This window comes from Sapajus apella, unplaced genomic scaffold (genome assembly GCF_009761245.1).
Source record: "Sapajus apella isolate SASKATOON/1434 unplaced genomic scaffold, GSC_monkey_1.0 scaffold32, whole genome shotgun sequence".
NCBI classification, from domain to species: domain Eukaryota; kingdom Metazoa; phylum Chordata; class Mammalia; order Primates; family Cebidae; genus Sapajus; species Sapajus apella.
In genome coordinates, this window is record NW_022436972.1 from 6,309,546 (window position 1) to 6,324,544 (window position 14,999).

Below are 14,999 nucleotides of genomic sequence, written 5' to 3' on the forward strand. Positions count from 1 at the left end.
GGGTTTCACCATGTTGACCAGGATGGTCTCGATCTCTTGACCTCATGATCCACCCGCCTCGGCCCCCCAAAGTGCTGGGATTACAGGCTTGAGCCACCGCGCCCGGCAAGATGACTTATTTTCTTAAAATCTGACCATAAATGTATTGAATATATATTTATCTAGTGCTTACTATGTTCCTGGCACTGCACAAAGTATAGTGTATATAATGTAAAATAGACACAGACCCTGCTCTCAGAGAACTGCAATCTAGAGAACGGCTGAGGCAAGTACACAGGCAAAGCAAATGGAATGTGATATGCTGTGATGGTTACTTTTATGTGTCAACTTGGCTGGGCCACAGTAGCCAGATATTTGGTCAAGCATTATTCTGGATGTCTCTGTGAGAGTGTTTTTGGATGAGACTGACATTCAAATCTGTGGATTTTGAGTAAAGCATGTTGCCCTCCATAATGTAAGGAAGCCTCATGAAATCAAGACCTGAACAGAACAAAAGATAAACCACCCCCAAACCCCTCCCATCACACCCAACAGGACAAATTCTGCAAGTGGATGGCGTTTGGACTTGAGCTGCAACAATACAAGGCCTTCCCCGATGTCCAGCCTGTCCACCTACCCTGCAGATTTTGGACTTGCCCTCCTTTATTATTAGGTAAGCCAATTCCTTAAAACAAATTTCTTTTATCCATTGGTGTCCATGGGAGATTGGTTTCAGGACCCCTGGAGATATCAAAATCCAAGGGTGCTCAGTTGCTTATAGTATGGTGTTTGCATATAACCTATATACATAATTCATATATATATATATTTTTTTGAGACAGAGTCTTGCTCTGTCGCCAGGCACCAGGCTGGAGTGCAGTGGCATGATCTCAGCTCACCACAATCTCCGCCTCCTGGGCTCAAGCAATTCTCCTGCCTCAGCCTCCCGAATAACTGGGACTACAGGCATGCCACACCACACCCAGCTAATTTTTGTATTTTTTTTTTTTAGTAGAGATGGGGTTTCACCATGTTGGCCAGGATGGTCTTGATCTCTTAACCTCGTGATCACCGGGCGCGGTGGCTCAAGCCTGTAATCCCAGCACTTTGGGAGGCCGAGGCGGGTGGATCACGAGGTCAAGAGATCGAGACCATCCTGGTCAGCATGGTGAAACCCCGTCTCTACTAAAAATACAGAAAATTAGCTGGGCATGGTGGCGTGTGCCTGTAATCCCAGCTACTCAGGAGGCTGAGGCAGGAGAATTGCCTGAACCCAGGAGGCGGAGGTTGCGGTGAGCCAAGATCGCGCCGTTGCACTCCAGCCTGGGTAACAAGAGCGAAACTCCGTCTCAAAAAAAAAAAATTGGTATTATTGTTATTGTCTTATTTCTTCTTTTTCTGAATTTTTTTTTTTTTTTGAGACAGAATTTCGCTCTTGTTCCGCAGGCTGGAGTGCAATGGCGCGATCTCGGCTCACCGCAACCTCCGCCTCCTGGGTCCAGGCAATTCTCCTGCCTCAGTCTCCTGAGTAGCTGGGATTACAGGCACACGCCACCATGCCCAGCTAATTTTCTGTATTTTTAGTAGAGACGGGGTTTCACCATGTTGACCAGGATGGTCTCGATCTCTTGACCTCGTGATCCACCCGCCTCGGCCTCCCAAAGTGCTGGGATTACAGGCGTGAGCCACCGCGCCCGGCCTTTTTCTGAATATTCTTAATATGCAGTTGGTGGAGGGCCGACTGTATATACATCCTATTGATTCTGTTTCTCTGGAAAAGCCTGACTCATGCAAATGCCCTATGATGGAGGAAGCATAGGGTGCCATCGGAGTATGTATCAATGACACCTAACCCAGACTTGAAGGGTCAGGGAAGGCAACATCTCAAACCATGTTTATGAGTGGGTTTCATCTCAGGTACCACTGGAATCACTCAGTAGTAGCTGTCCAGTTGTCTGGTCTTTCAAAGGACTTGAAGCCACATCAGGGATTGGGGGAAAGAGTGTCATGTGAAAAGTAGGAAAATTAAATTTGAGGCTGTGCTGGTTAGCAGGGGCCAGATCATTAGCAGGTCTTGTAATGTTTCTTTCTTTTTTTTTTTTTTTGAGACGGAGTTTCGCTCTTGTTACCCAGGCTGGAGTGCAATGGCGCGATCTCGGCTCACCACAACCTCCGCCTCCTGAGTTCAGGCAATTCTCCTGCCTCAGCCTCCTGAGTAGCTGGGACAACAGACACGCGCCACCATGCCCAGCTAATTTTTTTGTAGTTTTAGTAGAGACGGGGTTTCACCATGTTGACCAGGATGGTCTCGATCTCTTGACCTTGTGATCCACCCGCCTCAGCCTCCCAAAGTGCTGGGATTACAGGCTTGAGCCACCGCGCCTGGCCCAGGTCTGGTAATGTTTCTAAGTGAGACTACTTGATCTTCAGGGCAGCTGGATGCCATTACATTCAGGAAATCACTTGGTCAAGTTTTCATTTAGGGATTTACTCAATGTAGAGAAATGAGAGATGTAGCAAAGTTTTAGAAATATTTTATAAATGAGGAATATGAGGTTAAAAAGGCTAAGTAAATCTCCTAAGATTATATCCCTGTTAAATCTGGAGTCCGATTTCGAACCCAGCTCTGTACAGCCTATCGTTTTCTGCGTATGATCTTCTAGTGCACAAATGCCATCACAGTTGTCCTTAATATGCCACAGTCTTTCATGTTCATTCATTCCTGCAATATTTGTGGAGTCTTCCTTAGGCTAACAGTTGGAAATAGAAACATAAACAAATTTTAGTTATCTTCAAGGGGACCATGAACCAGTAGTGAATATAGACATATAAACCAATAATTAACAAATACATAATAAAAATACAGTGTAATTAGAGTGAGAGTAAAGTTGTGTTGAGCAGTAATTGTGGAGGACATAGTCAAAGTACTGCCTAACTCTGCCTGGACGTTATGAGGAGCTTCTCAGAGATGGAAACAATTGAGTTGAATCTTGAAGGATGTTTAGAAGTTTTTTTGGAGAGGAAAGGCACACAACATTCAAGGAGGCAAAGTCAAGGCGGCAAGAGAGAGAGACTTGCATATGATTCTATATGGCCAGAGCATAGCTGCATATTGTACTAGGAAGATACACGGGATCAAAAAGAACTCTATAAAACACAGTGGGCTGGGCGCGGTGGCTCACCCCTGTAATCCCAGCACTTTGAGAGGCTGAGGCGGGCAGATCATAAGGTCAGGAGTTCGAGACCAGCCTGATCAACATGGCGAAACCTCGTCTCTACTAAAAATACAAAAATTAGCTGGGCATGGTGGCGTGCGCCTGTAATCCCAGTTACTCGGAAAGCTGAGGCCGGAGAATCGCTTGAATCTGGGAGGCAAAGGTTGCAGTAAGTAGAGATTGCATCACTGCACTCCTGCCTGGGACGACAGAGGGAGACTCTGTCTCAAAAACAACAACAACAGCAACAAAACCAACCAGCCAAACCAAACCAAACAAACCAAACCAAACAAAAACATAGTGGAGTTTGGGCTTTGACCTGAAAGGAAGGGAAGCAGGGAAATGGCAAGTTTAGAATTGCTCTTTAAAATCTTGTGAGGGTGTGGTTAGAAAGAGTATGGGGCTGCATAGAAGAGGCTACTGCCCTGATGAGGATATGAAATAAAGCCTTGGAAACGGGTGGTCATCTTGGGTAAAGTCAGTTGTGCATTTGACTCTTCTGCTGGTACCCAGCCTCACTCTTGTCTCCTTCCTACTAAAAGTCAATTCATCCTTCTTTTCCTTCAGCCCCTAATTAAGCTGTTTGCTGATTTAAACATAGCCTCCGCATTCCCAGTAGTCTCTCTAGTGAAGCTTTGCATTTTCAAAGGGAATGCCTTTGAAATGTTAGCTCTGCCTTCAGCAGCCTTGATGGATGACAAGAGGTGCTACTCCCATGTCATAAAAAAACAAAAACAAAAATAAAAAACAAAAAAAGAACTGCAACTTCTCTGCAAAGGAACTGAATGAAAGAGAATTAGCCACACCATCTTTGAAAGATAGCTAATTTCTGTTTTTTACCGTGTTCATAAAATAGGTACATGATGCCGGGCGCGGTGGCTCAAGCCTGTAATCCCAGCACTTTGGGAGGCCGAGGCGGGTGGATCACGAGGTCAAGAGATCGAGACCATCCTGGTCAACATGGTGAAACCCCCGTCTCTACTAAAAATACAAAAAATTAGCTGGGCATGGTGGCGCGTGCCTGTAATCCCAGCTACTCAGGAGGCTGAGGCAGGAGAATTGCCTGAACCCAGGAGACGGATGTTGCGGTGAGCCGAGATCGCGCCATTGCACTCCAGCCAGGGTAACAAGAGCGAAACTCCGTCTCTTAAAAAAAAAAAAAAAAAAAAAAATAGGTACATGATAAGGATATGCCGATCTTGTTTATTTATTTGTTTGTTTGTTTCTTTTTAATGAGCTAGTGTCTCACTATGTTGCTCAGGCTGGTCTTGAATGCCTGAGTTCAAGTGATCCTCCCACCTTGGCCTCCCAAAGTGCTGGGATTACAGGCATGAGCCACCATGTCTGGCCAGTCTTAGTTTATTGTTATTTTTATTTTCCTTTGAGACAGAGTCTTGCAATCATAATTCACTGCAGCCTGAAACTCCTGGGCTCAAAGGATCCTCTTGCCTCTGCCTTCTGAGTAACTGAGACTACAGGTGAATGCCACCACGTCTGACTAATTTAAAAAAATTTGTACAGAAATGGTCTTGCTATGATGCCCAGACTGGTTCCGAACTCCTGATCTTAATAGATCCTCCTGCCTCAGCCTCACAAAGTGCTGGGATTACAGGTATGAGCCACTGTGTCTGGTCCATGATTTATTTTTAAGAGGTTTCTTATAGAAGATAAAATTACTCACTTATAAAACTTAATATTAAATTTTATTTATTAAGTGAACCACAATGTGTCAAGAATTGTACATGGAGCTTCACATATAATATTTCAATTATCACAACATCTTTGAAAAGTGGTTAATATTAACATTTATATTTTACGGAAGATTAAACTGAATAGTTGAAAGTTTCAAAGTATAGCATTTGCGATCTAACTAAAGTTCATATTATATCAAAATCCATTCTCTTTACACAACATTATAATACCTTTGTGTGTAGATGTGCTGATTGTGTCCTCATATGTTAGGTAGGTTGGTTCACTTTAAGGTGCTGACTCATATTTGTAAGTACACTTCTTTCTAATTAATTTCTGATTGTCCCTAGGCATTAGATTTATTTCACTAAGCATTCTTTTTCTTTTTTCTTTTTTTTTTTTTAAATGGAGTCTTGCTGTCACCAGGCTGGAGTGCAACATAGTGATCTTGGCTCACCGCAACCTCCGCCTCCCGGGTTCAAGCGATTCTCCTTCCTCAGCCTTCCGAGTAGCTGGGATCACAGGTGCGTACCACCATGCCCAACTAATTTTTGTATTTTCAGTAGAGACAGGGTTTCACCATGTTGGCTGGTATGGTCTCGATCTCTTGACCTCATGATCCACCTGGCTCAGCCTCCCAAAGTGCTGGGATTATAGGTGCGAGCCACAGCACCCAGCCTCACTAAGCATTCTTTAATGAAAGAATCATATGATAATTTGTCGAGTGTGGTGGCTCATGCCTGTAATCCCAACACTTTGGGAGGCCGAGGTGGGTGGATCACTTGAGGTTGGAAGTTTGAGCACAGCCTGATCAACATGGAGAAACCCCATCTTTACTAAAAATACAAAATTAGCTGGGCATGGTGGTGCATGCCTGTAATCCCACCTACTTGGGGAAGCTGAGGCAGAAGAATCGCTTGAACCCGAGAGGTGGAGGTTGCAGTGAGCCAAGATCATGCCATTGTACTCCATCCTAGGCAACGAGAGTGAACTCTATCTTAAAAAAAAAAAAAAGATAATTTTTAATCTTTATATTTTACTTGATAATATTGTACTATGCAAAAGCTCAAACTGATTTATAAATTAAAATTCCTGGTGATGGCATTATCTCAAATTATGTTTATATAAAATTACATTAAGACTGGTTGTGTGTGGGTGTTGATTTACACTGACTGTAGGTAAAACTTGGGATAAATTTTCTGGAGAACAGTTTGGCTAGATGTACCAAAACTTTTAAATCTCTATACTTTAAAAAACCTAGTTATTCTAGACTATTTCAAACATATGCAAAAGTAGACAGAATACTATAATAAATCATCCTGCGTCTATCACTGATATGGTTTTTCTGTCTCTCCATCCAAATCTCATCTTGAATGGTAGTTCCCATAACCCCCACATGTCATGGGAGGGACCTGGTGGGAGGTAATCAAATCATGGAGGTGGTTACCCCTGTGTTGCTGTTCTCATACTAGTGAGTGAATTCTCATGAGATCTGATGGTTTTATAAGGGGCTTTTCCTTCTTTTGTTCAGCACCTCTCCTTGCTGCCACAATGTAAAGAAGATTGTGTTTATTTCCCCCTCCACCATGATTGTGAGTTTCCTGAAGCTTCCCCAGCCATGCTGAACTGTTAGTCAATTAAAACTCTTTCCTGTGCTCGCTTCGGCAGCACATATACTAAAATTGGAACGATACAGAGAAGATTAGCATGGCCCCTGCGCAAGGATGACACGCAAATTCGTGAAGCGTTCCATATGTTTTGGCAAATAAATCCCCGTTTCTATCCAAAAGGCCAATCAATAAAAAGTTTTCAGTGAAATGTAAAAAACAAACAAACAAACAAACAAACTCTTTCCTTTATAAATTAACCAGTCTCAGGTAGGTCTTTATTAGCAGTGTAAGAATGAACTACTACAATTACCCAGCTTCAACAATTATCAACTCATGGCCAATCTTGTTTCATACGTACCCTGTCTGTTTTTTTTTTTTTCCCCTTTCTATATTAATTGAAGTAAATCCTAGATACCATATCTCTTTTTTTCCTAAAAAAATGATATATGCCATGTTTCTCATTTGCATTTATATTTTCAAATTTATATTGAACTATAATGTAGATACAGAAAATTTGGTGCTTACCAAACTTTCACTAATTGAACACTCTAGGTAACTAATACTTAGATCAAGAAACAGAAGATTTTGTATTCAGTAATTTTTTCAACATAGCCATTATACTACTATTGCAAAACAATTAACAATGATTCTTTGGCATCATTAAATACCCAGTGTTCAATTTCCAAAAGTCCCCTAAATGTCATAATTTATTTTTAGTAGTTTATTTTTTTGACTCAGGTCCAAATAGGTACACACATTGCAATTGACTGGTTCATCTCTTTTAATTTTTAGGTTTCTCCTCCATCTCTCATTTATTTCTTCTTTGGAATTTATTTATGTGAAAAAACAGAACATGCTTCTATGTATTTCTTGTAAATTGGTACTTGTATCTAGAGGCTCTAACAGATTTAGGTTAGATTTTTATGGCAAGATGACTACATAGGTGCTGATATATTCCTCTGTCAGTGAGCATCTAATGCTTTGTTCTCTCTCTTTGTGATGCCAGCAGGCACTTATGTTCAATGTCTGGATCAGTTATTCTCACTAGGCTTTATTTATTTATTTATTTATTTTCTTAGCACTCAGAAAATGATTCGGTTCCAATGCACTCACTAGGGTTTAAAAAATAGCAATATTCTACTTTTTACATTCCTTCATTTCAACGCTAGACTACTTCTGTTCACAGATTACCATTTGATTTTCCACTAGTACAGTTTGTGTAGAGCAGGCAGGATAAATGACTGATTCTTTCCTTTATTTGTCAGTTTTAAAAATAATGAGATGGCTCATTAGCAACCTCCAACAGTGATTGTTTTTATTTTTTTTTTATTTTTTATTTTTTTTTTTTTTGAGACGGAGTCTCGCTCTTGTTACCCAGGCTGGAGTGCAATGGCGCGATCTCGGCTCACCGCAACCTCCGCCTCCTGGGTTCAGGCAATTCTCCTGCCTCAGCCTCCTGAGTAGCTGGGATTACAGGCACACACCACCATGCCCAGCTAATTTTTTGTATTTTTAGTAGAGACGGGGTTTCACCATGTTGACCAGGATGGTCTCGATCTCTTGACCTCGTGATCCACCCGCCTCGGCCTCCCAAAGTGCTGGGATTACAGGCTTGAGCCACCGCGCCCGGCCTGATTGATTTTATTTTTAAGATATGGTATGAATTCATGGATTTAAATATATTTTGAGTGTTACAATTCATCATCCAACTATTCAACAGTAGGGGTTCATTAAATAAATCATAGCATAACTACACAATAAAATAGTATTACATAGCCAATAAAATAATAATATTGATGTGTATTTACTCACCAGCAAATTATTTATGATATTTTATTTAAAGCTTATTTTTATTTATTTATTTATTTATTTTATTTATTTTTTTTTTGAGACGGAGTTTCGCCCTTGTTATCCAGGCTGGAGTGCAATGGCGTGATCTCGGCTCACCGCAACCTCCGCCTCCTGGGTTCAGGCAATTCTCCTGCCTCAGCCTCCTGAGTAGCTGGGATTACAGGCACGCGCCACCATGCCCAGCTAATGTTTTGTATTTTTAGTAGAGACGGGGTTTCACCATGTTGACCTGGATGGTCTCGATCTCTTGACCTCGTGATCCACCGACCTCGGCCTCCCAAAGTGCTGGGATTACAGGCTTGAGCCACCGTGCCCGGCCTAAAGCTTATTTTTACAATATTAAATGCATGTTGATAGTACCAAAGGCAATAAAGTCACAGATTTCTCTCTCATCTTTGTTCTCAAGTCAACTAGATTCCCATCTAGGTGTCCTCTAATTTTGTGTAACCTTGTATATTCTTCCAGAGATTTCTAGAGCTGATAGTTTACCTGGTATGCAATATTGTGGCTGTATTAGTTGCTAAAAGTAATGAAACCCTTCTATAAGGTTTCATTATCCTTCTACAGCTGGTTCCCTGAACGTACTTCTTTCTCTTTGGGTACCCAAACCCTTCCCTGCCACCTCCCAGACCTTGCCCATTATCATCAACTGAAGAGCTAATGCTTCACACGGCAGGGAGCATATGGGGTCTTACTCAAGCTACAGGCAGTCTCTGTTCTCATTGATCCTTGACTGTCCTATACAGTTGCAAATATTGTAATATTATCCTTGGAGATTTCTATGCCTCTAGCATCAAATTTTATATTATAAAACATTATGTTTTGTAAAACAAAATGTAAATATAAATATATGAGTAGAATAGATTCTGGACTGATATATACCAAAGCATTAGAAGTAATTTTTTTCTGGTGGCATAATTATGAATGATCTTTTTTCTTTTTAATTTTAACTGTAGTTCCAGATTTCTCTATAATGGACAGATTATTTACACAGCAAAAAATTAAAGTGTGTCTCTAACGTGGTTTTATTTCATAAAAAATAATGGAGACGTCAACATTTTTCAACAGCTCCATCTGCTGGCTGCTGAATAAAGCTATTTTTAAATATCCCCTTTTAACTAGATGAGGTAGCCAGAAGAAATAGAACTCCTGTTAGAACAAAGGATGCTTACTACATATCCATGAAGAGTAAGCATTAGGAGTCAAGTTAATTTACTTGCAATAAAAAGTGATACAAACTTGGTTCAATATAGAATGAGCTACCACTCTACGCTCAAAAACAGGCTGCTTGCCTAGAACAGAAACGTGAAACTGAAAAATTGTTTTGGAGCTTTTGGCCATCTTACACTGGAACGCTAATTTTTTTTTTTTTTGAGACGGAGTTTCACTCTTGTTACCCAGGCTGGAGTGCAATGGCCTGATCTTGGCTCACCGCAACCTCCGCCTCCTGGGTTCAGGCAATTCTCCTGCCTCAGCCTCCTGAGTAGCTGGGACTACAGGCACGCGCCACCATGCCCAGCTAATTTTTTGTATTTTTAGTAGAGACGAGGTTTCACCATGTTGACCAGGATGGTCTCGATCTCTTGACCTCATGATCCACCCCCCTCGGCCTCCCAAAGTGCTGGGATTACAGGCGTGAGCCACCGCGCCCGGCCGCTGGAATGCTAATTTTTAAATTAAAAACAATTTTTTTTTTTTGAGGCAGAGTCTTTCTCTGTTGCCCAGGCTGGAGTGCCTTGGTGTGATTACAGCTCATTGTAACCTCTCCCTCATGGGCTCAAGTGATCGTCCCTCCTCAGCCTCCCCCGAGTAGCTGAGACTACAGATGCATGCCACAATGCCTGGCTATTTATTTTTTGTAGAGGCAGGGTCTTGCTATGTTGCCCAGGCTGGTCTCAAACTCCTAGGCTCACACTATCCATTCACCTCAGCCTCCTGGGATTAAAGGAATGAGCCACCGTGCCCAGCCTGCTGATTTTTTAACAGTGCAAAAGTAAAAAACATTGGCTAGTGATTGCATGTGAACATATGTGAAATGTATTATATTGAAGGAATTTATATGTCTTTGCACAAATATTCCAGGCAGCAGTCTAAATTCTTCTTGTCATTCTCATTACTTTTCAAGTGAAATTGCTCTTGGTTTCGTATCTCTTTATTATTTCCAGAGGTTGAACTGAGTGACAAATGCTTTCTTTTTTTTTTGGAGACGGAGTTTCGCTCTTGTTACCCAGGCTGGAGTGCAATGGCGCGATCTCGGCTCACCGCAACCTCCGCCTCCTGGGTTCAAGCAATTCTCCTGCCTCAGCCTCCTGAGCAGCTGGGACTACAGGCACACGCCACCATGCCCAGCTAATTTTTTGTAGTTTTAGTAGAGACGGGGTTTCACCATGTTGACCAGGATGGTCTCGATCTCTTGACCTCGTGATCCACCCGCCTCGGCCTCCCAAAGTGCTGGGATTACAGGCTTGAGCCACCGCGCCCGGCCGACAAATGCTTTCTTAAACCCAAATCTCTCTTTGGATGATAACACAAGGTATGATATTTTGTGTAAAAAATTTCTGTCATCTATCTTTGGAACTCTTTTAAAAAGTTAGATCTATTAAACATATTCCAATATAGTTTCTGAATATCTAGTTTACAGAAATTTCTCAGATGATTTTTGTATTATTCCATTCCACTCCAGTTGAGAATCACTACCCTGGGACTGCAGATGAATGTGGCATCCTTTCAGGAATATTTGCATTGTAAAGAGGATCACCAGATGGGTGCAGCGCTTCATGTAGGGGATTAATTGTGGAGGAAGAAACTTGAGGCACCAAGGGCTGTGTCTTGGATGAGGGTGAAGGAAAATAGCCCTTATGCTATCTCTCAGCAGTAGCGATGTTATGAATGAAGGATCAACTTCAGGGGCTTGGAGTTTATCATAATGCCTCACCTGTTTGCCTAATGCCTGAAATACCACAAAGCTAATTTCTATTGGGCTTAGTCTCTCCTAATGGATACAAATGGGTTAGTGTGTTGTCATTTTTTTTTTTTTTTTAATGGAGTCTCACTCTGTTGCCCAGGCTGGAGTGCAGTGGTGTGATCTCGGCTCACTGCAGCCTCTGCTTGCTTCCCAGATTCAAGCACTTCTCTGCCTCAGACTCCCAAGTAGCTGGGATTACAGGCGCCCGCCATCATGCCTGGCTAATTTTTGCATTTTTAGTAGAGACGGGGTTTCATCATCTTGGCCAGGCTAATCTTGAACTCCTGACCTCATGATCCACCTGCCTCAGCCTCCCAAAGTGCTAGGTTTACAGGCGTGAGCCACCTAGCTTGGCCTATCTTTTTCAGGTAACACAACCACATTCCAACATATTTTCTGAGAATACAATGCCTTAACCCACTAAATTAGTCTAGTGGGAATTTCAGCACTGTTGCAGGCTCACAGGGATCATATTTGTGGCCTGATATACCTTGAATTATGCTGAACAGGTAATGTTTGTCTAGGTAGGGCCCAGTCTCTTCATTTACTAATTAGCTGCCCAGTGTGCTATACTATGTGTAATATGATAAATATATTATCACCATGCTGTAGTGTAGCAAGTCTGCACTCAAAATGCAGCAGGGGCCATGAGGGTATACTTAGGACCATCCAGGTTAATTGTGTGCATTCCTTATGTCTTCCAACTTCCTAACCTCTTTAACCTCAACTTTAGACTGTATTTTAAAAAATCCCAGGTAACCCAAATATGAGTGATGTGGTAGCCTGAATATTGGTCCCCCTGCAACATCCATGTCCTAATCCCCAAACCTTTGAATATATTATGTTACATGGCAAAGGGGAATAAAGGTCACTAATCAATGGACCTTAAATTAGAAAGACTATCCAAGTGAGCCAATATAATCACAAGGGTCTTAAAAGTGAATTAGGGAGTCAGAGGAAGAACTGCGATGACAAAAGCAGGTCAGAGAGACACCACAGGGCTGGCTTTGCAGATGGAGGAAGGGGTACCCTAGCCAGGGGATCTGGGAAGCCTCTACAAAAAGGAAATAGTAAGAAAATGGATTATCCTTTGGAGCCTCCAGAAAGGCACACAGCCCTGCCAACACCTTGATTTTAGCCCAGTGAGGTATGTGTCAAACTTCGGCACTCTAAGGAGACAGTAAGTTTGTGCTCTTTTAAACCACAAACTTTGCGATAATTTGTTGTAGCAGCAATGTAAAATGAGTAGAGGTGGGAACTGCATTTGTGGTTCTTCATAATCAAACACAATTCTCCTAACCATTTCTGTGTAAAACCAGGATTTGGACATAATTCCCACATAATTTCTCTTTCTTGGAGTAGAAAGCATTTACAACTGAGTTTTCAGTGGCTCACACTCTTAACTGCCTTAAATTATGTCGCATTCAATTACGTTGCTTCTAATGACTTGCAACTTGGCTATTTTTAAAAGTCCTAAACACAGTAGATTATTTTTGTCCAAATATCAACTTTAGATTTTAGTTTTCCTAAACAGTATTGTTTTAAAGAAGGTTTATATTACTGATTTCTGTAAAGTCACTTGTAGTCATATAAAAGTAAACTCTTTCATTAGAAACTATGCTTCATTGAGGTTTTAGAGTTTTTCCTCTGTCTGTCCTAATGGTAATTGCCCAATTGACCCTTACCATTTAGCTCATTTGAGGCTATCTCCTTTCTGCTCACTCTTTTCTTGGGCTTAATCCTGTGGTGTTAGCAGCCTAAGATGGGCAATATGTATTCTGGGCTTCATTATTGAAACTCATGGCACCATTTCATAATAGAGAGGGTAAATGGTTAAACCGGCAAAACTAACTGCTCACAAACTTGATGTGACACCTTTAGCCGTTTCAGGACTCACTGCCATATACAAGACGTAGAGTGACAAACAATTCATACATTCAACAAAATATTTGCCGAGGCTTCTGGGTGTCAAATGATGGGGATAAGAGCACTGAATAAACAAATATTCTTGGCCGGGCGCGGTGGCTCAGGTCTGTAATCTCAGTACTTTGGGAAGCTGAGCCGGGCGGATCACGTGTCACGAGGTCAGGAGATGGAGACTATCCTGGCCAACATGGTGAAATCGCGTCTCTACTAAAAATTAGCCGGGCATGGTGGCACACACCTGTAGTCCCAGCTATTCAGGAGACTGAGGCAGGAGAATCCTTTGAACCCGGGAGGCGGAGGTTGCAGTGAGCCGAGATCCCACTACTGCACTCCAGCCTGGGCAACGGAGCGAAACTCCGTCTCTGTCTCAAAATAAATAAATAAAATAAAATTCTTGCCCTCATCCTGCCGTTCTTCTGAAACTTTCTTGCTCCCTGGCTTTGGAGGTTTGGGAATTGAAGAAAATAAAGTAAAAAAGATAATAAAAAATAACCAAAGAGTTAGGAAAGGTTTCTTCTAGGTCTAGATATCCTACTCTCTTCTTCCCTGCAAGATTTATGTTGGTGGAACAACAATGCAAAATAAGAAAATTCCTGAGATAATTCTAAAAAGAGGGCAGAAAAAACGCAGTAGACTTCATTAAGGAATGTATAAAATAGGTAGCACCTGGAGTATTCAGTGGCAAAATCTTGGATAATGTAATACATACAACATACAGTACTGGTCTAGTAAGCACTGGCGGAGACTGAAGCGGAATTGTCCAGGGAATCTCACGAAAACGGAAATGAAGAGGTCTCAGTAACTCTACGGGCCCTGGCCCGATGGAATACAGATGGGCACACCTTTTCTAACACAGTAACAATAGTTTATACATCAGCATTACCTATCTTTTGTTTCAGTTGATAAATATCCTACTGTAATCCATTCATTTACCCTTTGCTTGTTCATTGTTGAAACAAATTCTCCCTAGAATAAAATCCTAGTAACCATACACATCCTATCAGGAGAAACTTCCTTACTGCAGGGATGGTATTGAAGTACAAAGAGGAGGCAGTCCCTTCTTTAGCTCTGGCAGAAACCTGGCTGGGGAGGAAACCTTCCCCCAAGGTAGGTGACCCGGCTAAGTCCACTACAGCTGCAGGAGGGACTGCCATCTCCTGGAGGTAAAGAGGGAGGAGACCCACCTCCTGGAATGTGTCCCTGTGGTCTCTAGATGATGTCTTCCTCTAATAAGGACAATTCCGCCAAAGGAATGGGATGCTTCGTCACGGGCTGAATTACGGTGTGTACTCCCAGGCTACCACCTATATACAATTCCTCAAATTAGGAAAGCGGGGAGATTTAATAAAGACGTAGCACGTAAAGTGTAGGAACACTATTTGTACGGCATTCCGAGACGAAGGCCGAGTTAACAAGTAAACTGCAAAGTAGTTAATTCCAAGTCTGTTTACCCAGCACAACATCAGTGCGGAATGTCAGTGTTTAAAAAAATCTCTCAACCTTTATCTAAAAAGATAGGGCTACATAACAATCGGTGTGTTTTTTTTTCGGTAGAGGTCTAGGCAGCCGCACGGGCAGTGGACGCCTTGACAGCTGCCCGTCTCGCGGCCCCCCGGCGGCGTGCCCGTGTGGCTGCGTGCGCGCGGACGGGGCGGGGCTGAGGAGGGGCGCGCGCGCGCGCGGATGGGGCGGGGCGGGGCTCGGAGGGCGGGCGCGCGCGGGGCCATCTGGTCGGCAGGGGGCGCTGCGCACCCATGGCGCGCT

General features: G+C 42.5%; 1 non-coding gene across 1 annotated transcript; it reads left to right on the forward strand.

Moving 5' to 3' along the window:
* The first annotated feature begins 6,535 nt into the window (after positions 1-6,535).
* On the forward strand, positions 6,536-6,642 carry LOC116562557. The gene has a single exon (XR_004274011.1). It is a non-coding gene; the product is annotated as a U6 spliceosomal RNA (small nuclear RNA).
* Positions 6,643-14,999: the final 8,357 nt, after the last annotated feature.